This window comes from Camellia sinensis, unplaced genomic scaffold (genome assembly GCF_055761805.1).
Source record: "Camellia sinensis isolate YWXY unplaced genomic scaffold, ASM5576180v1 Unanchor3, whole genome shotgun sequence".
NCBI classification, from domain to species: domain Eukaryota; kingdom Viridiplantae; phylum Streptophyta; class Magnoliopsida; order Ericales; family Theaceae; genus Camellia; species Camellia sinensis.
Window position 1 is genome coordinate 10,462,618 of NW_028129178.1, and position 14,674 is coordinate 10,477,291.

The following is a 14,674-nucleotide window of genomic DNA, read 5'->3' on the forward strand; positions in this document are numbered from 1 at the left end:
GAAAGGGCCAGTTGCCTACATGTTACCATTGTAAGAAATCGGGGCACATGAAAAGGTATTGCCCATAACTAGTCGGGATGGCAAGTGCTTCCGAATCCCGAAATTATGGGAGTTATAAGGTAGGCCAAGGTCAGCGGAAGAATTATCAATCGGTTCAATCTAGGCAGACATCAAGGGCAGTGCAAGGGGCCACATCAACACAGTCAACACAACAAGCCAATGTTTTGAGAGGAGATAGGCGTGAACGGAGGCCCCAATGGCGAGTTTATGCAGTCACTGCTTCTGAACAATCATCTAGACCATCAGTGATAAGAGGTACTTATCTTATCTACCACACTTGAACCAACATATTAATAGACACAGGAGCATCTCATTCATTTATTACATCTGTATTTGCATCCACGTTGAGCTTAAAAGGTAGAATAACTAGAGTCTTCACTTATGGTTGAGTCACCAATAGGGGGTCAAGTTATCTTAAATCAAGTGTGTCATGGGTGTGTAATCAAGGTAGTTGAACATCAACTCCCTTTTCAATTTGGTGATATTGGAAATGTTGGGGTTTGATGTCATTCTTTGTGTGGACTGGTTGTCCTCTTATCCGGCCATCGTATATTGCTACCGCGGAAGGGTTACAATATGTACCACTGGTGAGGACTGATTTTATTTTATGGGGTCTAGAGCCAATAGAGGGCTGTCACTGTTGTATGACCCACGAAGTTGAGGCAAACTTAGTTTTCTTCTTGCGACTATGGTCGATGATGAGGGTAGTATAGTGCGGGGGATATTTCCTAAAGTGGTTTGTGAGTATCTAGATGTTTTTTCCCTAAAGATCTTACCAAGTTGCCACCCCATCATGAGATAGAATTCTCTATAGATTCGGTGCCTAGTACGACGCGTATCTCCATGCCACCATATAGATTTGCCCTAGCAGAGCTGCTTGTCTTAAAGGAACAATTGCAAGAATTATTAGACAAGGGTTTTATTCGTCCTAGTACCTCACCATGGGGAGCACTGGCATTTTTGCAACTATGCATCGACTATCGTAAGTTAAATAGAGCCACAATCAAGAACAAATATCCCTTGCCCCGGATAGATGATCTTTTTTACCAACTTAAGGGTTCATGTTGTTTCTCAAAATTAGATTTAAGATCAGGTTATCATTAGTAGCGAGTGAAAGAGGAGGATATCCTTAAGACGGCCTTTCGTATGCGATATGGTCACTACGAATTCCTTGTGATGCCATTTGGTCTAACTAATGCTCTTGCCACCTTTATGGATCTCATTAATAGAGTTTTTCGAGATTATCTTGATAGTGTTCGTGGTAGTCTTTGTGGATGATATCCTCATTTATTTGCCTTCTGAAGAGGAGCACTAAAAGCATCTTCACATTGTTTTACAATTGCTTCAGGAGCACCGATTGTATGCTAAATTTGAGAAGTGTGAGTTTTGGCTTTTGGAAGTGAAGTTTTTGGGCCACGTTGTCTCAAGCGAGGGAGTCACAATAGATTCCTCAAAAATTGAAGCAGTGTTGAAGCGGGAACAACCTAAGAACGTTTTCGAGATTCATAGCTTTTTGGGTCTTGCCAGATATTATAGGTGGTTTGTGAAAGATTTTTCTATCTTAATAGCACCACTAACAAAATTGACTAGAAAAGGGTGAAATTCATTTGGAATGAGTCATATGAAAAGTCCTTCTTAGAATTGAAGACTAGATTGACCTTAGCACCGATCGTAATTATTCTGGAGAGAGGGTTGGGTTATGCAGTTTACTGTGATGCTTCTAGAGAGGGTTTAGGGTGTGTTTTGATGCAAGAAGGCAAAGTTGTGGCATACGGTTCCTATTAACTAAAAACATACTAGAGAAACTACCCCACTCACGACCTTGAACTAGCCACAGTCATTTTTGCCTTAAAATCTTTGGAGACACTATCTCTACGGAGAGAGATTTGATGTATTCTCAAACCATAAGAGTCTCAAGTATTTATTCTCCCAAAAGATTTGAATTTGCGCTAAAGAAAGTGGATGGAATACTTGGAAGATCATGACTTCGAATTGCATTATCATCCTGGGAAGGCCAATGTGGTACCCGATGCTTTGAGTAGAAAGTCGATGAGTTCGGTTGCTAGCCTTGCCATGGGGGAGTGGAAGATATTGGGGGAGCTAAGTGAATTTGATGTGCAACTTGGAGAATCATCTAAGCAAGCCACCTTGTTTGCAATTCTAACTCAGCCAACACTAGTCACACGAGTTTTAGAAGCACAGCAAAGCGATTCGAAGGTATAAGCACTTAGAGAGAAACTCTTGCAAGGGAAAAAAAATGAAAGGATTGAGGGTGCATTCTGACACAAGTATTCGTTATGTAGATTGCCTTTTTTACCAAAATCCTATAGAGATAACGTACTTCAAGAGTTTCACCACTCTTGTCTTATAGTCCATTTGGGAGGTAAGAGAATGTATCATGATTTGAGCCATCAATTCTGGTAGAAGGACATGAAGAAGGATGTAGCCTTATTTGTGTCTAAATGCCTAACTTATCAACAAGTCAAAGTAGAGCATCAAAGGCCAATTGGGTTATTACAACCCTTATCTATAACTGAATGGATGTGGGAACACATCATAATGGATTTCGTTTCAGGTCTTCCTAGAACATAGAAAAGTAATGATGCCATTTGGGTCATAATAGACCAACTAACTAAGTCAACACATTTTCTGGCAGTGAGTATGGATGACTCATTGGATTACGTAGTAGAACTCCATGTTTAGGAGATTGTTCGGCTTCATGGGGTTTCAAGTGAGCATTGTCTCAAATAGGGACCCTCGCTTCACCGCATGGTTATGGCTGAGTTTGCAAACCGTGATGGGGACTCAGTTGACTTTTACTACTGCCTACCACCCTCAAACCAATGGTCAGTCTCAGTGCACAATTCAAATTTTGGAAGACATGTTGAGAGCATGTGTATTGGATTTCAAAGGGTCATAGGAGAAATATTTATCATTAGCTGAGTTTGCCTATAACAATAGCTTCTAAGCTAGTATTGGGATGGCACCTTTTGAAGCCCTGTACGGGCATCCTTGTAGGTCACCGGTGTGTTAGGCTGAGGTAGGAGATTCACCCATGCTTGGACCGAATTTGGTTTGTGAAACCACAAAAAAAAAAAAAAAAAAAGGTAGCTATCATTCGAAAAGAGGTTAATCACGGCGCAAAGCCGGCAAAAGAGCTATGCAGATAAGAGAAGACGACCCTTGTCTTTTGAAGTAGGTGACCATGTGTTTTTGAAGATATCGCCTAGAAAGAGTTTGATGAGATTTGGCCGGAGTGGGAAGCTATCACCAAGGTTCATTGATCCCTTTCATATCATTGAACGAGTGGGGGAAGTTGCTTATCACCTTGCTTTGCCCCCACAATTATCTGGGATATAGGACGTGTTTCATATCTCAATGCTTCGCAAGTATGAGCCCGACCCATCTCATGTCTTAGACTAGGTGAATCTTGAAGTAGATGAAAATGTTTCCTACGAGAAGAAACCAATAAAGATTTTAGATTCCCGAGAGCAAGTTTTGAGAGCTAAAACTATACCTCTAGAAAAAGTGCTATGGCACAATCATGGGGTAGAAGAAGCCACTTGGGAAAGGGAAACAGAAGTTCTTGAAAAATACCCTGATTTGTTTAATGATGTATGATTTTGCTACTCTTTATTACAATGATATTGTATTGTGATTGGTGAATCACAAACAAGTCTTGTGTTGATGTTATGTGTGATAATTATAAGCAACATGTGAATTTCAATCCTTGAGAACTTGAATCTATGTATTGTGATAAGGTTACGATGAATGGAGATTTTATAAGAGTAGTAATTGTGTTCCTTAAGAATTGTTGGAGTTGTTGGGACAAAGACTATGATACTTTCGGGGACGAAATTCTTTAAGGATGGTAGGTTGTAATAGTTGAGTTTTGGGGACCGCTCGAGCGGTTATTTGGTCACTCAAGTGAAGATTCTTAGCTCTTAGTAGTTTGCCATTTTGCAGGTGGGACTGCTCGAGCAGTGAAGTGGTTGCTCGAGCGTAGAATTCAGGCTCTCAGTATTTCCACTATAGCTTTGCAAAACTTATAGAACCTCTTGTTTTTTGCTCAAGTGGTAAAAAGATCGCTCGAGCAATCCCCTCGAAATTATGCTGTTCGCTCGAGCAATGAAAAGTTCTCTCAAGTGGTTTATTCAGGACAGTTTACTTAAAAGTCAATATAACTCATTCTTTCCTCACTTTTTCCAATTCCCCTCTCTCTCTCTCTCTCTCTCTCTCTCTCTCTCTCTCTATTACCCATTTTGAAACCCTAGCCCCCAAACCACTTGATTTCTCAACATTTTGCTGTAGATTCACCCAAGATCCTTCAAGATAACTTAGGAGCAAATCAAGTTCAAGCTATTCACCGATTGTTTCGTGATTTGGCTGACATTTTGCTTGGATTCTCTACTTTAGCTTCTATTTTTTTGAGGACGGGGTGTCCTTAACTTGTTATACCTTTAATTTGGAACTCATATGTGGTAATTTCATTAGCTATTCATTTTGTGTATATATATATATATATAGGTGTATAAGTATATTTATGGATTGTGTTTGCTACCAAATGATCTGGAAAGATATAAGTAATGGTTCATGATTATGGACGGAATTATATTTATCTTTCACTATTATTGTTGTTGGTGAAGAAATTTAACCTCTAATTCATGAAAGAGAGGAAACCCCTAATTTTTCTATAAACCCTATTTTGAAACTTGTTTTAAAAAGAGGGGTTTTGTTCAATTGATTCTTAAAACATGAAATTCAGGGTAATTGCCTAACTTTGAGGTTGAAATGTAGGGTTTGAAATGCTTTTCTATATACACCTTGTGTTTGTGATGATTGTTGACTGAACCATGGGTATTACTGAAAGGTGAAATAGTGAATTGGGTACATTGGAAATCATTTTAGGGAAAAATGAGTATTTACAAATTCATGCATCATATGCATTACTAAATTTCTTTTGTGATTTAATGGATGGTGCAAACAGTGGACATCTAAAAAGGGGGTAAATAGTCTATGAGTTTTGGTAGTGAGTCGGGTGGTTTTAAGTTGCGTATTGCATTTGGTACCTGTTCGGGGAGTCAAGGTGCCCAATTGCCCTGTCTGCGCATAACGCCGGACGAATGTGGGAAAATGTTTTTGGCTGTCCATGAGCCCATCGTTTCTAGAGTCGGTAAATATGGAAAAACATGATTTTGGGTGCCCACGTCTCTGCCGTTTCTGGAGTTGGCAAATGCGAAAGGAAAATATTTTTGGGTGCCCATCGCCCCGCCGTTTCTAGAGTCGGCAAATGTGGGACTATTTTAAGTATACAAAACCTATACCTATCTATGTTTTTTGAATTTCGACTCTGTAGACGCGCCCGCATGGGGGGCCCTCGCTACAGTTCGGACTCGATTTGTGTCACGGTTCTAAATCTGAACCAAAGATTCCAAATCCGACAAATCGTTTTGAGAAAACAGATTTTGAAAGAAGTGCCAAACATGGACTGCTTTGCCAGATACAGAGTCGCCACCTAAATATTTTTTATGGGGGGATTTAGGAAACCCTGACTCGGTGCGAAAGGCCACGTGTCCGTCATCACCAAAGTTGCCTCGGCTCGGGAACTTGGGTATGATCGGGGAAGGTCAGCTATGAGCACCCCCTCTCGCCCGATCCGAAGATCGGCCTCTACTAACCGTGATATCCGTTTTTGAAAACGTTTATGTGTTCTTATCCCATTTGTTAGCCTAGAATTACTATGTTATGCGCACAGCACACAAGTATAGACCAGATTGCCTAATTTGGAAATAAGCATTGCATATCCGTTTGTCTTGAAAAACACTTTGGAATTTGCTACTCGCAAGTAGGCTAAAATACGAATTTCAACGAGTTTTTCCAACTCAGACAATCCAACCTTCACCCACAGGCATCCAAACAGTTTATCACATAAGCAACTAGCCACATGGTAAGCATACTGTCATGATAGCATTCACACGCATGCGATATGCTAAAGCATAAATGCCTACTGAGTACTCCGAGCCAAAACAATAAACTAGTTAGCCAACATGCATGGTCCTAGTTCATGTCAAATTGACTAATGCAACACATACAGGATGCAATTAGAATAGGCTCGGCTAACCTAAACATGGCATGTGAAATGCGATCAATTGATGCACGTATTCAATTTGGAATTGAAGTACAAATGCAGTTAGCATGATGTACCGAGCCCGGTGCATGCAAGACAAATGTATGGATGCATGCATGCATAGCATAAGGTATGCTAATTTAAACATGACCTATTACTAACCATCAAAGCAGGTAAGTAAAAAGGAGAAAGAAGTGGGGGTTGGAAGACATGCACACACTCACCCACACTTATTACAAATTTACCCTCGCTCGGAGGGACCAAATAAATATTACAGATAATTAACCAACAAGCTAATTAAACATTACAGGCCATCTAATTAGCTAAGCAAATTAACTGATCTAGGGAAAACAGATAAACCGCCTCGGGAAGAGAGCCTAATGCAATGCGTGCTCGGTCCTGCCCGGAAGTACACTGCCATGCACAAGCTGCCTCTGTTTTCCTTGCTATACTCCTCTGGAGACTGCCAAAGTTTCAGGATTGTTTCCCTGGACATTGAGAGACACCACCGGCTGAGTGGAATGGCCACCGGCAATGGTATGTGATCACTGGCTGTTGGTGAAGCTATCGGCCAAGGAAGGATTGCCGGTCGGCACTTAACACTGCCGGTCGGCAGAAAGTTCCTGCAGAATCTGCAATTGACAGCAGCAGAGGGCAAGGCATGGCATGGCAATGCAATTCAAGCAATGTATGCACCAATCCTACCCCTTTATCATGTTTATGACTCAAAGGGCCATGATCCTTGGTTCTTGGACCATCAATCGCGCATTTTAATGCGTGATGGCCCAAAGAATCAAGTGTGCATTTTTGATATGGAATGCAATGCATATGAACAAACCAATGGGACTCAACCTCTATCACAAGCATTTCAAGAGGCCAAGCATGCATGCAAATGGAATATAATCCTAGGCATGTGAGCTAAGGATGCGACATGGCAATGCAAAAAGGCAAGCAATGAACAAGCATGCAAGCTAGTGGACATGCAAGACATGATGCAATCAAAGCATGCAAAGTGTAAGACATGTAACAACATGTAAAGAGTGGACTTAAACTAACTTGGGCAGCCCTATACTAAGCCCAAAACAGTGGCCAAAGCTTAAGAAGATGAGACCAAACACACATACACACATGCACACGTTAAGGCCTAAACACTTAAGCATCAAAGGGCATCTTCTAAGCACACTTAAAAGGGAATAATCATGGACATGGGGCATGTATTAAGCTCTGAAAATCATGCAAGAACATGGTGCCAAACCAAGCAAACAAGATAGGCTAAACATGCAACAAATGGCCCAAGCATTCAAGGCAAGCTAATGAAGTATTTGACCACACTTAACAAGACCAAACATGGCATGAATTTAATGATCAAAAACAGAGTTTTAGCACATAAAACAAAGCTCAAAAGACCACTTAGATGGCATCTAAATGGCTTGAATTCAAAAGCATGCACAAATGCACTTTCAAGGAGTATACAACACAAGCTCATAAGGCATCAAGGAGGCATCCAAGGCAAGCATACAAGCATGCTAAAGGGACTGAAATGATGTTACATATGGTGCCAAACCATTAAAATAAAGCAAGTAACGCATGCTATACCCTTACATACTTAAGGCCAACAAGCCAAAATGCAAAGGGGCTATACTAAACATGTCATGGCCGGCCAAAACAACTAAGGACAGACCTCTAAACACAAAAGCTTCACAAAGCTAGGCCTAAAACATGCTAGAACAATGGTTTACAACCTAAGGCATGTTAAGGCCTAAACATGGCATTACAAGGTAGGTATGCTAAGCATGCATGGTGTACCAAAACCAACATACAACAATGCTATTTCATGGCAAAATAAGCATAAATGATAGCCAAGGCATGGTCAACATGAGGCTTAACTAGGTGCTCATTAAAGAGGCAAAAATGGCCCTTTTCAAGGACAACAAGGAGAGGGGGTGGCCCTCTCCTTCTTGGGACCTCAAGGCACCATCCTCACCTCTGAAATCCCTCAAAATCTCAGTGGTGAGGAGGCCCAAACACCAAGGTCCCGGAGCTCACTCAAAATAGCACAAAATGGGGCCTCTCAAGGCCTAAGAGGGGTCAAACACCTCCAAACCACAAAACACTCTAAACAAACTATTTAGAGGGCCTAAAAACAGAACTTTTTATATTATACACTAAGCTCAAAAACAGTTCTAAGATAGGCAAAAATGCAATGCAAGAAAGGGGTAAAAAGGGGCAAGATTGTTACCCTTGAAGACCTCTTCAACAATGGTGGACCAGCTGCTCCTCCAAGCTCAAAACCACCCAAGAACCTCAAGAACAACCTCTTAGGACCTCAATAGCCAAGCGAAGGTGTAACACTATGTGTTTGTGTGCAATAGTAAGACACAAATGCACTTATACACACACAAAGGTAAAAAGAAAGAGAGAAATAGAGATAGGTGAGACACAAACCCTAACCCTAATCCAGAGCTCTCCTCTGTATATTTTCTAACCTTTTTGTCCAACCCTAAAGCCAAGAGAGGAGGGCTCCTCTTATAGAGGAGCCAATCTTGTAAAGCTTACAAGGTAAGCTAACAAGAAGGCCATCCCTCCATACACGTGTATAGAGGGGAACAAAATGTCATACAGCTATATTAATATATCTGCAAAAGCAGATGAACAGTAGTCTGCTGCTCAAAATTGCCATCTTGACAAAATGTTTTGCCGACCGGCAACAAAGAATGCCGACCGGCAATATACATTGCCGATGGCAACAAAACACCAGCCGGCGGCCTCTGGCCATGGCCGGTGATGTGTGGGGATACCTCACAAGGCATTCCCTGCCCCTCCAAGGCAAAACACAAGTGTTTGGTGCAAAACCAGACACTAAACAGTCGAGTCGAGAGATCCTGAGGCAAGGCGCGCAAGCCGAGACCTCCGGGAACTCCAAACGAACACAAACATGGATGATCACCGGGTGTTCAAACGGTGACGTCCAAGTCTTGAGGACGGTCAAAAATGGGGTGTCTACAGACTCTTACTTGGAAGGTCATAGTATATTTATCGCCCTGTGTAAATTCACGAAATGTTTACTTAACCTACATGGGGCATACTCATTCATAAGGGCATTCATACATATACATAATAAAAATTATCAAATGTTGCATTGCATGATCATGGGTTTTTCAATTAATGTTATAACCTGTTAAGTGCATTACCTCCTGAGCTTTCGCTCACCCTAAACTAACCAAATTTCAGGAAATGAAGATGAACTGCCTCTTAAATGAACTTTTTTTAGTTAAAGAAAACTTTTGGGGATGTGAAAGCTTGTGTTGAATCATATTCTGCGTGTGCCAGAGACAATTTTTGGGTGACTGTGTAGTCAGATATTTAATTTAACAAAGATAAAATTGTTGTTAAACCATTCCTTACTTGTTGAACTATTTTATTTTTTATTATAAATGTAATAAAACAATGTCGTAAAGTTTGGAAATAGTTCAAAAGGGAAGGAATGTTATTAATGTTATATCATTTCTATTTTGTTTAGTTTGCGTTGTCGATCTTGTATTGGTAATGCCCGGATGAGAAGGGGAATAGGGAGGTTCATTTGTCAGGACGTTACACACAATGTATGAAACTGGCAGGAATAGAATTTTTCACAAGTGGAATATGAAAAAGTAATTTTTAATCCACTCAACTTCAGTACACATAGTATCTAAAGCTATAAGTTTTGATTCTATTATACTTCTAGAGATAACAATTTGTTTTTTAGAACCCCAAGATATTGTTGTTCCACCAAACATATATATATATGCAGTAGCAGACTTAGCATCTAGGTTATCTATTATCCAATTTGTATCGCTATAACCTTCAACTACATTAGGAAAACCACTAAAGCAAAGTGAATAATCTAGAGTTCTTCTTAGATATTTAAAAACTCTTTCCACAACAACCTAATGATCTTTACTAGGATTGTGAGTGTGTCTACTTAATCTCCTAACAACATAGGAAATATTAGGTCTAGTCTTATTAGCAATATAGAGAAGTGATCCAATAATTTGAGAATATCTAAGTTGAGATACAGGTGCACCATTATTTTTCTTTAAATTCATGCTAGGATTATAAGCAGTTGAAACAGGTTTGAAATTATAATAATCAAACTTTTTTGACATCTTCTCTAGGATTCTAGATTGATTTGATGTAATACCTTTGGTTGTTTTCTCTAATTTTATACCCAAAATTATATAAGCTTCTCCTAAATCTTTCATATCAAATTTCGAAGACAAATAAAATTTCACATTTTCAACATATAAACACAAAATAATACATTCTCCATTATCGTCTTTAAAGTATACACATCAATCATGTTCATTAATCTTAAAACCATATTATAGAATTACCTTAGGAGCTTGCTTAAGTCCATACAAAGATTTAACTAACGTGCAAACTTTATATTCTTGTCCTTTAACCATAAAAGCTTCAGGTTGCGTTCATCTAAATCTCTGTTCAAAAATGAAGTTTTAAAGTCCATTTGATGAATTTCTAAATGATAAATGGATGCTAGAGCAATTAAAATTATAATGATAGTAGTCTTAGAAACAAGTGAATAGGTATCAAAATAATCTATTATTTTCTTCTGTGTAAATCCCTTGGCTACTAATCTTGCCTTATATTTATCTATACTTCCATCAGGTTCTAATTTTTTTTCTAAATACCCATTTGCAACCAATAGCTTTATTCCTGGGAGGTAGATTAGTCAACTCCTAAGTATTATTTTGAAGTATTGATTCAATCTCAATATTAATGGCTTCCTTTCAAAATGGAGCATCTAAGGATGACATAACTTCTATAACAGTATTTGGCTCTCCTTCAACTAAAAATATATAAAAATCATCTTCAAAAGTTTTCTCTATTCAAGTTCTCTTACTTCTTCTAGGTTCTATGTCTAGATGTTCATAATCATCTCTCAAAGGAATAACACTAGCACTAGTATTAAAAGTTCTATCAACAACCAGATTTGCGATCCTAGTTTTATATGGAAAAAAATCTTCAAAAAATGTAGTTTCTCAATATTCAATTATTGTATTATTAGTAATTTCACTTATTTAAGAATTTATTACTAGAAATCTATTAGTACTACTATTTTGAGCATATCCTAAGAAAACGGTATCAATTGTTTTAGGTCCTATTTTCTTATGTTTAGATTTTGGAATTGCTACCTTTGCTAAATATCCCCACACTTTCAAAATTTTAAGATTAGTTACTTTTTTTTTTTCAGATTTCATAAAGTGTTTTGTCATTATAATTTACAATTACTCTATTTACTATAACAACAGCAGTGCGTACCGCTTCTCCCCTACAAGCTTTGCAGTAACCAAAACTAATAAGCATTGCATTTATCATATCCATTAGAGTTCTATTTTTTTCTTTCAACTATTCCATTAGATTGTGGAGAATAAGGTGGGATTACCTCATAAATAATGCCATGTTCTACACAAAAATTACTAAGGATACCTACATTATATTCGTCTCCTCTATCAGATCTAAGTTTCTTAATCTTCCTTTCTAATTGATTTTGTACCTCAACTTTATAAATTTTAAATTTACTAAACACTTCATCTTTGGTTTTAATTAAATATAAGTAACAAAACCTAGAACAATCATCTATAAAGGTTACAAAATACTTGTTTCTTGCTCTAGTTGGTGGTTTATTAGAATCACAAACATTACTATGTATAAAATCTAGGAGTTATGAATTTCTTTTTACAGATTTATAAGGTTTCTTAGGTTGTTTTGCTTGCACACATATTTCACATTTGTGTTTGACATCAATAGGTGACTTAGGTACTAATTCTAAATCCAGTATTTTTCTAATTTTCCTTATACTCACATGTCCAAGTCTTCCATACTACAAATCACAAACTTCAAGATTCAAAATATTATGAAAGATATTATTAACTTCAAAATATACATTTAATCTAAATAAACCATCACATACAAAAACTTTTTCCAATAAAAATATCATTTTTACTTATTACAATTTTATTCGATTCCATTACAACTATGTGACCTAACTATACTATACACGATCCACTAATAAGATTTCTTAGAACTTCATGAATATATCTCACATCTTTCAAAGTTAAGATCTTTCCAGAAGTCATCTTCAAATCTATATCTCCAATGCCAAGTATTGGAGCGACTGATTCATTCCCCAAAGTTACACTTCCTCCACTTGATTTCTGAAAAGTTTTAAAATAACCACAATCAAAACGCACATGTATATTAGCCCCAGAATCTAACCACCAATCTTGATATTCAAATATAAATTAATTTCAGGATTATACCTAAAAGATGGTCCAACAAATTCTTCTCTCTCCGAAATCATATTCACTTGAGTATTATGACCTTTAGTATTTTGGTTATTGTTGAACCTTGGTTTATACTACTCAATCTTCTTAAAGAAGCAATCCTTAGCATAGTGATTAGCTCTCCTATGCACATAGCACAACCTTTTGACACTCCCTTGTCCCTTAGGATTATTAGCATTGGCTTGGTAGTGGTTATTATGGTGTTTTCCATTTTGACCTCTCGGTTTAAACTTAAGGTTGTTCTTGAAATTTTTACCTTTAGGTCAAAAGTTACTCCTATTGTTGAAAATATTCTTATTCCCAATCTCCACCAAATTTACCTTTGGAGTTTAGTTGTAACACCCCCAAAATAATAACAATAGCCCATCACATAGCATTGATAATTTGAACAATAACATCAGATTTTACATTCCATTGATGAACTTGATGTTACAAAAGATGACATGGATACACAAATTAAAAGAAAAGTAAAATCCAAGTAATTATATGCCCTAATAGCTACATCTTTCCAAGGCAATGCCTGGTTACATGAAAATGAGTTCAACTCAATACAAATAAAGCCCAAGGCTTTTACAAAAAATAATTACATCAAATAACAAAAAGGAAGCCCTTGGCTCAAAGTCCTCCCAAGCTATGTCCTTAGTGGAGGTATATCATTAGTACCTGAAATTTGTTTTCCACATAGGGTGAGCAAAAGCCCTGAAAGATACTTTAATGCAATATATGAATCCTAACAAAGTCATAAGGTGAAAGCACATGCATGCCATTTGTCAAACATTTCTCATTTCCATCTCAAAACTATGCAATGCCATATTATAAATCAATTCATGAAAATAATCCTTTATAACAGAAAACAAGGCAGTGGATACAAAACGCTGGGAATCTCTAGGTACATGTCTGCCGGTATGCTATACAAACACTACCAAAGCCATTTTACCAGTACTAATTGGAAGGATCGACACCTAACTGTACGAGTTTCTGAACTTTCACCAAGGACACACAGGCCAACATAACAACCACAACCACACTCCCTAACCAGATTTACCAAGGCAACATTCCCTAACCACACAAAGACTGCTGGAGTGAACAAACAAAAAAAAAATCTAGGCAACACTCTTTTGAAAAACTAACTCCAAACATGTTTCAAACACAACAATAACTCTCAAATAGCCAAACTCAACTAGTAACAACATGAAAATGAAATGAACAATAGTTAAGGACATGGATTCCCGGATTCAAAAGCAAGAAATGCGTCAGGTCTAAACCAGAATCATTATATTTCTCTTTTTTAGTTTCTAGATTTGATCTATATTTCTCTTCCATCCTAAGTGTATTGATTACTTGAGTTAATAACAAATCTCCTTATTTATGCCTAAGACACGTAGCAAAATCATTCCAAGATGGAGGTAATTTATCAATAAGGCAAGACACTTTAAACTCCTCACTAAAAGTTGTTTCTTTCTTTTCTACTTTTCTAAGTAATTCTTGAAATTCATATATTTGGTCTCCTACAAATTTGTTATCTTTCATTTTATACCCATTAAAATTGGAGACAATGAGTCTATCAATACTAGCATCTATAGTTCCATATTCGGCCTGTAAGTTTTTCCATAGTTCTTTTGCAATCGAGGTGGCTGATTGATACATATCACACAAATTGTTAGACAAAACACCAAGGATTCTATTTAACAATGAAATTCGATTTGTTCAGGTGACAACCAAGATCCAACAAAATCCTGATTTTCTATGGCAGACATAAGACCCAATACAGTCAACTAATATTTTGTTTGTTTTTGTCATCTTTCAAAAAAAATTCCATTAAATTTCTCAAGCTTCACATTAGCAGTTTTTTCAAAATTAGCCATTTTAAATATTTAAAGAACAAGAGAGCAAAAAAGTATATTAATCTGTAACAAATAACAATCAAACAAATACTAATGTTATTATAAGTGTAAATTTAATTACCAACAATTTAAGAATAAATATACAGGTAAAATGTGACAGTATTTAATACAAAACAAATTTGAACAGAATAATTTCAAACATGAACTATGCTAGTTAAATATCATAAATTGTATGAAGTGTTCTATACATAAGAGAACAACAGCTAACTATACACTTTTAAATAATATAATATTTATCA